The sequence below is a fragment of the Macaca fascicularis genome, chromosome 1 (assembly GCF_037993035.2).
Source record: "Macaca fascicularis isolate 582-1 chromosome 1, T2T-MFA8v1.1".
NCBI lineage: Eukaryota > Metazoa > Chordata > Mammalia > Primates > Cercopithecidae > Macaca > Macaca fascicularis.
Window position 1 is genome coordinate 224,417,778 of NC_088375.1, and position 11,365 is coordinate 224,429,142.

General features: G+C 48.7%; 1 long non-coding RNA gene across 1 annotated transcript; it reads right to left on the reverse strand.

The window, feature by feature from the left end:
• Positions 1-666: 666 nt before the first annotated feature.
• Positions 667-1,372, reverse strand: LOC135968359 (uncharacterized). The gene is made up of 2 exons (XR_010583029.2): positions 1,258-1,372; positions 667-837 (listed from the first exon to the last, which is right to left on the reverse strand). It is a non-coding gene; the product is annotated as an uncharacterized lncRNA (long non-coding RNA).
• Positions 1,373-11,365: the final 9,993 nt, after the last annotated feature.

Sequence of the window (11,365 nt, forward strand, 5' to 3'; positions counted from 1 at the left end):
TTAGAAAATCCCATCACCCCAAAATGTTCCCTTGGGCCTATTTGTAGTCAGTCTTTGCTCTCACCCCCAACCAACCTCTGATCTACTTTGCATGGTTTTGCTTTTTCCCGAAATTTCATAGAAATGGAATAGCATGTAATTTTTTGCTCTGGCTTCTTTCACTTAGCATGACATTTCTGAGGCTCGTCGGTGCTGTTGTAGGTGTGAGTGGTTGGTTCCTTTTCATTGCTGAGTGGTATTCCATAATGCAATTATATCATCATTTGCTTATCCATTTGTTGATAGATATTTGGATTGTTTCTAGTTTGGGGAATAAATAAATAATTCTGTTTTGAACTCATGTACAAATTGTTGTTTTCATTTCTTGTTTTAGTGTGTGTGAGATGGAGTCTCACTCTGTAGCCCACGCTAGAGTGCAGTGGCACGATCTCGGCTCACTGAAACCTTCGCCTCTGGAGCTCAAGCGATTCTCCTGCCTCAGCCTCCCAAGTAGCTGGGACTAGAGGCGTGCCCCACCACACCCGGTTAATTTTTTTGTATTTTTAGTGGACACGGGGTTTTACTATGTTGCCCTGGGTGGTCTCGAACTCCTGAGCTCAGGAGAGCCACACGCCTCAGCCTCCAAAAGTGCTGGAATTACAGGTGTGAGCCACTGCACCCGGCCTATTGTTTTCTTTTCTTTTGGACATATACTTAGGAGTGGATTGCTGGGTTTTAAGGTAAGTTTAACTTTTTTTTTTTTTTTGAGACGGAGTCTTGCTCTGTTGCCCAGGCTGGAGTGCAGTGGCTCGATCTCGGCTCGCTGCAAGCTCCGCCTCCCGGGTTCACGCCATTCTCCTGCCTCAGCCTCCTGAGTAGCTGGGACTACAGGCGCCCGCCACTGCACCCGGCTAATATTTTGTATTTTTAGTAGAGACAGAGTTTCGCCACGTTAGCCAGGATGGTCTTGATCTCCTGACCTCGTGATCTGCCCGTCTCGGCCTCCCAAACTGCTGGGATTACAGGTGTGAGCCACCGTGCCCAGCCAAGTTTAACTTTTTTAAGAAACTGCTGGCCAGGTATGGGGGCTCACGCCTGTAATCCCAGCACTTTGTGGGGCCAAGACTGGTGGATCACTTGAGCCCAGGAGTTCAAGACCAGCCTGGGCAATATGGTATAACCCTGTCTTTACTAAAAATACAAAAATTAACCCATCGTGGTGGCACACGCCTGTAATCCCAGCTACTCAGGAGGCTGAGGCAGGAGAATTGTTTGAACCTGGGAGGCGGAGGCTTCTACTAAAAATAGGAAAACTGAGGTGGGAGGATCACCTGAACCTGGGGAGGTCAAGGCTGCAGGAAGCCATAATTGTGCCTGCACTCCAGCCTGGGTGACCCTGTCTCAAAAAAAAAAACAAAAAAAAAACTAAAAAACCTCTTCTTTCTTTTTTTTTTTTTTTTTTTTGAGACGGAGTCTCGCTCTGTTGCCCAGGCTGGAGTGCAGTGGCACGATCTCGGCTCACTGCAAGTTGTGCCTCCTGGGTTCATGCCATTCTCCTGCCTCAGCCTCCCGAGTAGCTGGGACTACAGGCACACACCACCACGCCCGGCTAATTTTTTGTATTTTTAGTAGAGACGGGGTTTCACCGTGTTAGCCAGGCTGTTCTCGATCTCCTGACCTTGTGATCCGCCCGCCTCAGCCTCCCAAAGTGCTGGGATTACAGGCGTGAGCCACTGTGCCTGGCCTAAAAGAACTGCTTGAACTCGGGAGGCAGATGTTGCAGTGAGCTGAGATCGTGCCATTGCACTCCAGCCTGGGCAGTAAGAGCAAAACTCCGTCTAAAAAAAAAAAATACATTTCTCCTTCCTCCCAAATATTCCAGCCCCTTCACACACAAACAGAATCAAGTTTACCCTCAAGCCTGACATGGTAAGACTGTTCTTGCCAATAGAGAGGGTTTGGGGGAAAGGGGAGCAGTACTGGGAGCAGTCCCAGGCAAGAGGGTGGCAGATATCTGCTTCTCTTACCTAAGTTCTAGCCCTTTTTTTTTTCTTTATCTTTTCTTTTCTTTTTGATACAAAATTTCGCTCTTGTTGCCCAGTCAGGAGGGCAGTGGTGCCATCTCGGCTCACTGCAACCTCCGCCTCCTCGGTTCAAGCGATTCTCCTGTCTCGGCCTCCCAAGTAGCTGGGATTACAGGCATGTGCCACCATGCCTGGCTAATTTTTTTGTATTTTTGGTAGAAACAGGTTTCACCAGGTTGGTCAGGCTGGTCTTAAACTCCTGACCTCAGGTGATCCACCTGCCTAGGCCCCCCAAAGTGCAAGGATTACAGGCATGAGCCACTCTTTTTTTTTTTTTTTTTTTTTTTGAGACGGAGTCTCGCTCTGTCGCCCAGGCTGGAGTGCAGTGGCGCGATCTCGGCTCACTGCAAGCTCCGCCTCCCGGGTTCACGCCATTCTCCTGCCTCAGCCTCCCGAGTAGCTGGGACTACAGGCGCCCACAACCGCGCCCGGCTAATTTTTTTGTATTTTTAGTAGAGACGGGGTTTCACCGTGGTCTCGATCTCCTGACCTTGTGATCCGCCCGCCTCGGCCTCCCAAAGTGCTGGGATTACAGGCGTGAGCCACCGCGCCCGGCCACTCTTTTTCTTTTAATTATTCATTATTATTTTTTGTAGAGACAGGGTCTTGCTTTGTTGCACAGGCTGGCCTTGAACTCCTGTCCTCCAGCCATCTTCCCACCTTTGCTTCCCAAAGTGTTGGGAGATTACAGGCGCGAGCTACCGTGCCCAGCCAGTTTTTTCCAAGAATAAATGCTTCTTAATTTGCCTGCCTTTGGCTGATTTCCAGAACCTTGAAATATTTTTGGTATATATTTTTTTCCAATTTTATGCTTTTTTATTTTTGTAGAGTGCATTACCTATTCTCTTCACACTGCAGCAGCCAGCAGTCCCTCCACAGCTCTGTCCTTGTCCTTTTGTGTGTGGTTAAGGCCTTCCTCCAGATTCCGCCAGAAAGTAGTCAGGGTCTGTGGGCTTTTACTGAAGGCCCTGACCACAGGGCATGGTGCAATAATAGATCCTGTGCTGGGTGCTGCCTCTGCTGGCACTTCTCTTTCACAGGCTGGATTTAGGACCTCAGCCTTGTAGGAAACAAGGACTGAGGATCAGAAAATGCGGAGAGAAGCATCAATAGAAAGGACGAAAGGCCCAGGAGTGGTGACTCATGCCTGTAATCCCAGCACTTTGGGAGGCTGAGGTGGGGCAGACTTGAAGTCCAGCCATGGCCAATATGGTGAAACCCCATCTCTAGTAAAAATACAGAAATTGCCAGGTGCGGTGGCTCATGCCTGTAATCCCAGCACTTTGTGAGGCCGAGGTGGGTGGATCACCTGAGGCCAGGAGTTTGAGACCACTAACATGGTAAAACCCTGTCTCCACTAAAAATACAAAATATTAGCTGGGCGTGTTAGTGGGCACCTGTAATCCCAGCTACTCGGGAGGCTGAGGCAGGAGAATCACTTGAACCCAGGAGGCGGAGGTTGCAGTGAGACGAGATCGCTAAACTACACTCCAGCCTGGGCCACAAGAGCGAAACTCCATCTCAAAAAAAAAAAAAAAAAAAATTAGCTGGGCGTGGTGGCGCATGTCCTATAGTCCCAGCTACTCAGGAGGCTGAGGCATGAGAACTGCTTGAACCCAGTGGGGGGCAGGGGGCAGAGGTTGCAGTAAGCCAAGGTCACGCAATTGCACTCCAGCCTGGGCAACAGAATGACACTCTTGTCTTTTTTTTTTTTTTTTTTTGAGACGGAGTCTCGCTCTGCCGACACTCTGTCTCAAAAAAAGGACAAAAGGACTAAGAGCAGCCGGGCGCGGTGGCTCAAGCCTGTAATCCCAGCACTTTGGGAGGCCGAGACGGGCGGATCATGAGGTCAGGAGATCAAGACCATCCTGGCTAACACGGTGAAACCCCGTCTCTACTAAAAAATACAAAAAACTAGCCGGGCAAGGTGGCGGGCGCCTGTAGTCCCAGCTACTCGGGAGGCTGAGGCAGGAGAATGGCGTGAACCCGGGAGGCGGAGCTTGCAGTGAGCTGAGATCCGGCCGACCACTGCACTCCAGCCTGGGTGACAGAGCGAGACTCCGTCCCAAAAAAAAAAAAAAGGACTGAGAGCGTCCTCAAACTCCTGCCTTGCTCCAGAGGCTCACAGCAGTCCTCAGCCTGCTTGACAACAGGGATGCCACTGCCTACCTGTCCTGCTTCCTTCCCAGGGTGGGCACAGCGTTAGCTCATGAAAACGTTAGTTTCATGAGCTAACGTCCATGAAAGTTCCTTGTACACTTAAGACTGCTCCACAATTTTCAGATTTATTAATAGTCTCTAACGTGACAAACTCAGCTCAGGGAAGTTGAACTACCCAGCTAGTTAGTGGCAGAGGTGAACTTTAACCCAGGTCTACCTACTAGGGCCAAGCCCAGCATTCTTTCCCAATAGGGTTAGCAGAACATAATCATGTATACTCCGTGACTATGTTCCCAGTGAACCTGGGTATATCTGCATTTTAGAGATGTTTTACTGACTTTCAACGGAAAGCTGGGTTTTGGAGAACAAACAGTACTTGCAGAAATTTCACAAGTAGAACTTCACACAGTGGCTCCCTTAAGAGAACCTTGGTGACAGGCATCCTTTTCAACTTTGTTGCAACTACTTCCTCTTTCTATGAGGCTCAGTTACAAGGAAAGCCTACTATCAGACTTTCTTGCAGCAACAAATTGATTGCTCTAGTCTGAGATTTAGCAAGGGAGAAATTATGCTGAGTCAATGTGACTAATTTAACCAAGTTATTACTGAAGAGACACTTTATGCAAACATACTGCATAAAATCAATATGTATCTAATCATATAGTCATGTTTTCCCTTTTAATAATGTTACATGCTACACAAACTTTCCATTTCTATGTTAAGGTTCTAATCAGCAGTAAAAAATAACTGCTTCCCAGAACTGCTGGAAAACTACAGGAAACTGACTTGGGAGAGCAGGGCTGGAACAAGGGCAAGTCTCCCCCTGGAGATGAACAGAATCAAGCCAGGGCGTGCTAGGGCTGTGTCAGGCTGACTTTTCGCTTTTTAGTTTTTAGAAACTCCTCAAGTGCTTGGCTTAAAATGCTTAAGAAAGTCAACACACATGATTATCCACCAGAAAAACTTTCCGGCTTGCCCTAACTCCCCAAATCCCAAATCAAAGCATGAGCACAAGTTCTACAAAAACAGCCCTCTATGCAAACCTCCAAGGGTGGAATCCTTGTTTGACTTACGTAAGAGGGTGTGTAAAGCAACATACCAGTAAGGGCAGATTTGAAAATCCCAGCTCTGACACTCACTCGCTACATAATTCTTATAGCTGAACTCACATTGAACTCAAATGACCTCAATATATTTTAGGTAGAAAGAGTACTTTTTTTTTTTTTTTTTTTTTTTTTTTTTTTTGAGATGTGGTCTTGCCCTGTTGCCTGGGCTAGTCTGCAACTCCTGGGTTCAGAGGAGTTTACATGAAATGATGCCTTTCATTTACAGGTACATGCCACTATGCCCAGCTCCTTTTTTCTTTTTTTTTGAGACAGGGTCTTGCTCTGTTACTCAGGCGCCAGTGGCACCATCATGGCTCACTGCAGCCTCAAACTCCTGGGCTCTAGGAATCCTCTCCTCTCAGCTTCCTGAGTAGCTGAGGCTACAGGTGTGTACCACCATGCCCAGTTAGTTCTCTATTTTTTGTAGAAATGGGGGCTCACTAAGTTGCCCAGGCTGGTTTTGAACTCTGGCTTCAAGTGATCCTCCTGCCACAGCCTCTCACGGTGCTGGGATTACAGGTGTAAGCCACCATGCCTGCCCCCCAACTTTTTTTTTTTTTTAAGAAACAGGTTCTTCTTGCTTTGTTGCCCATGCTGGCCTTGAACTCCTGGACTCAAGCAATCCTTCCACGTCAGCTTCCAGACTAGCAGAAGGAGCAATTCTGAAAAAGCCCAGAGGCTATATATTCTCACGTCAGAGGAGTATGCTTGTGATATGCTCAGAATAGCTAAAATGGTCTGTGCAGGGACAAGGAGTTCCTAAGGGAAAGTGGAATATCTCCCCATCCAACCACAAGTGGAATAACAAGAACCAGATAGAAAAGCAGCGCACCAGGCCGGCGCGGTGGCTCATGCCTGTAATCTCAGCATTTTGGGAGGCCGAGGCGGGCGGATGGATCACGAGGTCAGGAGATCAAGACCATCCTGGCTAACACGGTGAAACCCCATCTCTACTAAAAAATACAAAAAATTAGCCGGGCCTGGTGGTGGGCGCCTGTAGTCCCAGCTACTCGGGAGGCTGAGGCAGGAGAATGGCGTGAACCCGGGAGGCGGAGCTTGCAGCGAGCCGAGATGGCGCCACTGCACTCCAGTCTGGGCGACAGAGTGAGACTCCGTCTCAAAAAAGAAAAGAAAAGCAGTACACCAGACTCGTGCACACTTCCATGGGTCACCTGACTTCCCAAAACTATCAGCTTTGCAAGAGACATGGGGATTTACGAAGCGCACAACCCTAGTGAGGACTCAATCCTACATGCTTCTGGGTGAGGTCTAGTTGAGGGCACAACCAGCATAATAAGCGCTGATTCGGGGATGATCTCCCAGTTTAAACTGCAAGTCCAGTTTCAGGAAGACGTGGCCTGACATAAGCCCTAGAGCGGACATTAACTTTTTTTTTTTTTTTTCTGGGGGCGGGGGGCAGAGTCTCACTCTGTAGCCCAGGCTGGAGTGCAATGGCCTGATCCTGGCTTACAGCAACCTCTACCTCCTGGGTGCAAGTGATTATCCAGCCTCAGCCTCCCGAGTAACTGGGATTATAGGAACCCACCACCACACCCAGCTAATTTTTGTATTTTTAGTAGAGACAGGGTTTCACCATGTTGGCCAGGCTGGTTTTGAACTCCTGACCTCAAGTGATCCACCTGCCTCGGCCTCCCAAAGTGCTGGGATTATAGGTGTGAGCCACCGCGCCCAGCTAGACATTAACTTTTAAGACTGAAGAGTCCTAGCAATCCAGAGACTTGCAGTGTTCCTGTAGCTGAGCTGTCTGCAGCACTGTGGATCAGCCAGGGTGATCAGTTGGATCTAGGATCTACCTCTATGCTGTGCACTGGCCCCTAGTCCCTCAGGCCCACTCCACAACTCTCTCTGCCCTACTGTCTTCCCCACTGCCACATTTTCTCTCCCAGTTCATTTATTCCAGTTAGCACATGCACAAGCTATGCTATTTCCCTTCTTTAAAGCAAAACCCTCTCCTTTACCCCATATCCCCTTCCAGTTACTCCATTTGTCTTCTCCCTTTTACAGAAAAGTCTCTGAAAGAATTGTTTGTGGCCAGGCGCGGTGGCTCACGCCTGTAATCCCAGCACTTTGAGAGGCCGAGGTGGGCGGATCACCTGAGGTCGGGAGTTCGAGACCAGCCTGACCAACATGGAGAAACCCCATCTCTACTAAAAATACAAAAATCAGCTGGGTGTGGTGGCACATGCCTGTAATCCCAGCTACTTGGGAGGCTTAGGCGGGAGAATCGTTTGAACTCGGGGTGGGGGGGGGCGGAGGTTGCGGTGAACAGAGATCGCGCCATTGCACTCCCCGGGCAAAAAGATAGAAAATCAGTCTCAAAAAAAAAAAAAAAAGGAATTGTTTGTACTGTTTCACCTTCCTCTCCTCCCACTTCCCCTAGAACCTACTCCAATTAGGCACCACTCAAACAAATGCTCTGCTCACCAATGACCTTGCTAGTGTAGAAGTACTCCTGATGCCTCCCTCCATGGGAAGTGAGCCCCATTACTGGAACGTTCCTGTGAGTCTGGAAGGAGGCGTTAGGTATAGACTGCCCAGCCACTTCCTCCCTCTCAGAACCTCGGCTGCCTTCAGGGGACATATGCACCGCGTTCCTCTTAACTTCTGCTACTCAAAGAGTGATCCCCACGATGGCAATACTGACATCACTTGGAAGCTTATTGGAAGAACAGAATCTCAGGCTCCGCCCAAGCCCTACTCAGTCAGAACCTGCATTTTAGTACGATCCCCAGGTGATTCTGGTGCACAATAAAGTTCAAGAAGTACTACTCTAAACTGCCTCATTCTCAGGTTCAGTCTTACAAAATAAATCCAGGCCGGGCGCGGTGGCTCACGCCTGTAATCCCAGCACTTTGGGAGACTGAGGCGGGCAGATCACGAGGTCAGGAAATCAAGACCATCCTGGCTAACACAGTGAAACCCCATCTCTACTAAAAATACAAAAAAAACAAAACAAAAATTAGCAGGGCGTGGTGGAGGGCACCTGTAGTCCCAGCTACTGGGGAGGCTGAGGCAGGAGAATGGCGTGAACCCGGGAGGCAGAGCATGCAGTGGGCCGAGATCGTGCCACTGCACTCCAGCCTGGGCGACAGAGTGAGACTCCATCTCAAAAAAAAAAAAAGAAAAGGAAACAAATCCATTGTTCCCCATCCCAGATGTAACCACATTTTCTAACAGGGGTGGTATTTTGGTCTTCCATCTCCCATCTGTCTTATTTTTTCTCAATTGATTCTGAAATTGGGAAAAATCAGGGTATTCCCTGGTTCCCTCGGACTTCTTACACCTTTCAGTTGCCAAAACCTGTGGTCCCTGCTCAGTCCTTACTGTAACCTAATGGTTGCCCTGGACAAAGTGACCACTTCCTCAGTCTTCCACACTCTCCCTCCATGGCCACTGCTTGTCCTCCTGGCAGGACTGCTCTCCCTGACCTCTATGTGTCGGAACGCACCAAGCTCCAAGATCTATCCTTGGTTTCTGTCAGCTACACACACTCTCCAAGTCTCCTTCCCTGCCTGAGCCTCGATCTGCTGTCTTCATCCTGACAACTCCCAAATGTGTGTTTCCGGCCCCAACCACTCCCCTTGAATCCCGCTAGTCCAGCCAGCTGTTTTGTTGACTACACACTTGGGTGCATGTGTTGGCATCTGAAAGTGAACATGACTCAAATCAAATTATTTTTATGTATTTTGAGATGGAGTTTCGCTCTTTGCTGCCCAGGCTGCAGTGCAGTGGCATGACCTCAGCTCACTGCAACCTCCGCCTCCTGGGTCCAGGTGGTTCTCCTGTTTCAGCCTCGCAAATAGCTGGGATTACAGGCACCCGCCACCACGCTCGGCTAATTTTGTATTTTTTGTGGAGACAGGGTTTCACCATGTTGGCCAGGCTGGTCTTGAATCCCTGACCTCAGGTGGTCTGCCCGCCTCGGCCTCCCAAAATGCTATTTTTTTTTTTTTTTTTAACAGGGTTTCACTCTGTTGACCAGGCTGCAGTGCAGTGGCAAGATCACAGTTCACTGTAGCTTCCAACTCCTGGGCTCAAGCGATCCTTCTGCCTCAGCCTCCTGGGTATCTGGGACTAGTGGCGTGCACCATCATGCCCAGCTAATTTTTAATTGTTTGTAGAGATGGGGTCTCGCTACGTTGCCCAGGCTGGTCTCGAAGTCTTGGCCTCCCAACGTGCTGGGATTACAGGCATACTATTCTCAGCTTTTGTTCTATCGTCTTCACCTTAGGAAACTGCAATGCTGTTCCTTTCACTCAGGCACTTACCCTTTTAGTTACTTTCTTTCCAACTCTGCATGAAGTCTCTCAGAGAACTGTTAGTTCTAACTTCAAAATGTACCCTGAATCTGCCCCATTTCATCCTACCTATACTGCTACTACCTTAGTCTAAGCCACCGTCTCCTCCCCTGGAATGTTGGGGTAACAATCTTATTTTGTCCCTTTTTTCTACTTGTCCCTGCCTGAGTACAGACTGTTTTCCACTCAGCAGTCAGAATGGTCTTTTAAAAATGTAAATAAACCCCTGTGACTTCTCTGCTCCAAAGCCTTCAATGGCTTCCCATTCACTCTAATGATAAATTCCAAGTCCTCACCTCAGCCCTAAATACCCTGGTCCCTGGCTACTTTCTGATGTCTTCTATTGTGCTCCCAGTCCCTGACTCCATACCAGTTACCTTGCTATTTCTGGAACCTACTGAGGACACTGCTGCCTCAAGGGATTCATTTCTCTACTTGGAGACCTCTTTGCCCAGGGGTTTGCATGGTTTACCTTATCCTTTAATTCCAGAGTCTGCTCCAATGTGATCTCCTGAGAGGCCTTCCCTGACTGTGCCATCTAAACACATCCCTCCTTCCCATCCCTCTTTCATCCTTTTATTTAGCTGCTTTCCTCCAAAATACTTACGAGTGATGTTGTTAATTTGTTTAAACAATGTCTTCCCCACTGGAATGGGAGGGCACAAGTGCGTGGGCTTGCTTTGTTTGCTGCTGAATTACTGCACCCAGCAGCACACCAGGCACAGGGTGGGCACTCAAAATATTTGTTGGAACAAATCATTGCTTTTAACCTGAGGGCTGCTCCTCCCACCCTTCTTCTGTTTCTCCCCAAACACCCAGGACAGCGGCCCCTGCTCATGCTCTGCTCATGATGAGGGCTTGTTAAATTAAATTGACATGTTGGAATTTTCAAATCCTCATTTACCCTTCCCCATCCCAAAAAAACAACATGGCCAGGTGCAGTGTAATCACACCTATAATCCCAGCACTTTGGGAGACCGAGGTGGGCGGATCACCTGAGGTCAGGAGGTGGAGACCAGTCTGGCCAACATGCTGAAACCCCGTCTCTACTAAAAATATTTTTTAAAAAATTAGCCAGGTGTGGTAGCAGCCGCCTGTAATTGCAACTACTTGGGAGGCTGAGGAAAGAGAATTGCTTCAACTGGGGAGGCAGAGGTTGCAGTGAGCTGAGATTGTGCCATTGTACACCAGCCTGGGCAACAAGAGTGAAACTCCGTCTCAAAAAAAATAATAGGCAGGGCACGGTGGTTCACGCCTGTAATCCTAGCACTTTGGGAGGCCGAGGCGGGTGGATCACGAGGTCAGGAGTTTGTGACCAGCCTGGCCAACATGCTGAAACCCTTCTCTACTAAAAATAAAATCAGCTAGGATGTGGTGGTGGGCGCCTGTAATCCCAGCTACTTGGGAGGCTGAGGCAGGGAGAATTGCTTGAACCCGGGAGGTGGAAAGTTGCAGTGAGCTGACATTATGCCACTGCACTCCAGCCTGGACGACAGAGTGAGACTCTATCTCAAAAAAAATAAAAATAAATAAATAATAATAAAAATAAAAATACAAAAATTAGCCAGGCGTGGTGGCGCACGCCTGTAATCCCAGCTACTCAGGAGGCTTAGGCAGGACAATCGCTTGAACCCAGGAGGCAGAGGTTGCAGTGAGCGGAGATCATGCCACTGCATTCCAGCCTTGGTGACAGAGCAAGACTCTGTCTCAAAAAAAA